This window comes from Dromiciops gliroides, chromosome 2, assembly GCF_019393635.1.
Source record: "Dromiciops gliroides isolate mDroGli1 chromosome 2, mDroGli1.pri, whole genome shotgun sequence".
NCBI lineage: Eukaryota > Metazoa > Chordata > Mammalia > Microbiotheria > Microbiotheriidae > Dromiciops > Dromiciops gliroides.
The window spans coordinates 674,221,885-674,224,527 of NC_057862.1; the positions used below are offsets into that span (position 1 = coordinate 674,221,885).

Below are 2,643 nucleotides of genomic sequence, written 5' to 3' on the forward strand. Positions count from 1 at the left end.
TGTGAGTTTGCTAAGCACTCCACTTCCGGGGTGCGAGCTTAAAGGCAAGGAGAGAACCGAAGTGGTGCCTTTTCTCTCCTCTCCCGCTCACTAACTCTGCACACACGTGCTTGACGCAGTTCTCAGCCTCAGGGGTGGCCTTGGGTTTTTGGTGAGTTCTATACGGAATATAGACTAAGCTTAGATCTAAGACTATTTATTTGTATTTCTACTTTCCTATTTCTCTAATCAGCTTGACCTTGTTTGTTGGCTAATTAATTCCCAAACAATAAAAGCTAAGTAATCCATTTCTAACTAAAGCTCAGAGGTTTCTTTCTCTTACTGGTCTGGGAGATATATAAGGGAAAGGTTAAAGGGGAGTTTAATGCTCTTATATCCAATTTTAAGTCTCACACCTCCCTACATTTGCCTGGGATGCCCCCAGCCCTCACTTTATGTTCTCTCTCCTTACTTCTATCTCATAGGATACAGAGCTTCTCAAAGTCTCAGCTCTTGGACCATCACCTGATCTCCACAGTTGGAAGTGCTTGCTCCCTCCTCCTCTAATCATCATGTTTATACTTAGCTATTTAGATACTGCATCCCTCCAAGAGATTATGAGCTCTTCACAGATTGCAAAGGAAAGAGACTAGAGGCAAGGAGTCCAATTAGGAGGCTCATCCAACAGTTCAAATGACAAATAGTCAGGGTCAGAACTGAGTAATATCCATATGAATGAAATGCAGGGAATGGGTGACTCTACATGAGAGATAGAATTGACAAGGTTTAGTAACCATCATGCATTTAGGATTCTTATCTCCTATACCCAGCACAATGAATTGCACAAAGTCATTACTGGGTTTATGGATTTACCACCCACTGGGGAAAGGGAGTTTCAGTCAGGGACAGTATAGTCTGAGGTCGGCATATTTCATTCATTCACTCATTCACTCATTCAGCCATAAAAGGTGTGTTAGACTGTGACAGCAGAGGCATATGTAGTGTCCAGGAAGAAGGGAAGAGTCCCTCTCTACCATAATCAGGCCACATCTAGAACAGTCCTGGGAATCCCATTTTTTAGGTAGGACTCTGATATGTAATAGAGTATCCAGAATGGTGAAAAGCCTGTAGCTCTTACCATATCGAGGATCAGTTCTGAAGGAAATGGGAATGTTAGGATTGGAAAAGAAAAAAACTGGGGCTGGGGAGAGAGTGAAGAGGCATGATGTTTGCTTTCCAGTAATTGGTAATCATGTAAAAGGGATTGAGGTTACATTTTTCTACTTAGCCTCAGAGGGTAGAACAACAGGTGAACATCATTCCTGTTGTTCAGTCATTTCAGTCTTGTCCAGCTCTTCTTAACCCCATTTGGGGTTTTCTTGGCAAAGATACTGGAGTGGTTTGTCATTTCCTTCTCTAGTTCAATTTACAGTGATATATGAAAAGAGAAAAGCTTAGCACTCCCCTTGATAAATATGGAAGAGGTCCTAGTGGCATTTACAACACATATGGTTAAGGCATCGTCACCTGCTCTGTGGCATATAGTTCAATTCACAGATAAGGAAACTGAGGCAAACAGTATTAAGTGACTTTCCCAGGATCACACAGATAGTATCTTCCAGGTCTCCCTGACTCCAGGCCCTGCCATCTTAATATTAGAAGAAGAAAAAAAACCCATTAACAATTGGAGCTATTCCTAAATAGAATGGTCCCCAGTTAGAGGTAATGAGTTCCCCCTTGCTGAGGGTCTTCAAGTAGAGACTGGAGAGCTACTTAGTGGGGATATTATAGAGAGAATTTTTATTCAGGTATAGCTTGTACTAGATGTCCTCTGAGGGTCCTTTCCAGAACTCACAGTCTGGGATTTTATGATTTATTCATTTACTCATTCATCCTCTCATCAAATATTAATTTAACAAACACTCTATAGACACGTAATCAGTTTTCAGGGCATTGTGCTAGGGTCTTGAGTTATGGGATTCAAAGATGAACAGTAGGTAGACTCAGGCCCTGTGGAATTTACTGCCTTATGTGTGGGGTCATAATAGGAGACATCAGCAGCCAGAGGGACTGCAGGGCATGAGGTGCCGGCCAAGGAAAGCTTCAGGATATCTGTCTTTTGTGTCTTCCCAATTTCCTGTTGAGTGTTTTGTTCCTATAAAATTCAACTAATTTAATTGAACAGAATAAGATCTTACCTGCCCTCCATAGTCATCTCCTCACCCTACTCTCTTAATGTCAGTCACCATGCTCATCCCCTCTTCCCCCCTCCAAATCACAACTTTGGGCTCCCCCCAATCCCTCCAGTCTGTCAGGTGAACTTTCACCTTCTCTTGCTCCGAACATCAGTTGTCCCTGCCACTCTTCAGAGTTCACCACTGTCTAGTACCACACCACCCTTTCCAGATCCTCCTTAGGAACCAATTGCCTTTCCCTTATTAGAATGTAAGCTCCTTGAGGGCAGGAACTTGATTTCTATCCCTGGTGTTTAGCACTGTCTCTAGCACAAGTGCTTAATAAATACTCTATTTAGCTACCTAACTACCTACCATGTCCAGGGCACCTTGAAGTACAATTGATATAAAAAGAAAAACTGACACAGATTTCCCAAAAGGGCCTCCTGAATTATAAAAAAGCCTTTTCTTTTATACTAATACCAGCTCA

At 42.2% G+C, this 2,643-nt stretch overlaps 1 non-coding gene across 1 annotated transcript; it reads left to right on the plus strand.

Annotated features, from left to right (window-relative positions):
- The first annotated feature begins 1,410 nt into the window (after positions 1-1,410).
- On the plus strand, positions 1,411-1,533 carry LOC122745153. Its single transcript, XR_006355430.1, has one exon. It is a non-coding gene; the product is annotated as a U6atac minor spliceosomal RNA (small nuclear RNA).
- Positions 1,534-2,643: the final 1,110 nt, after the last annotated feature.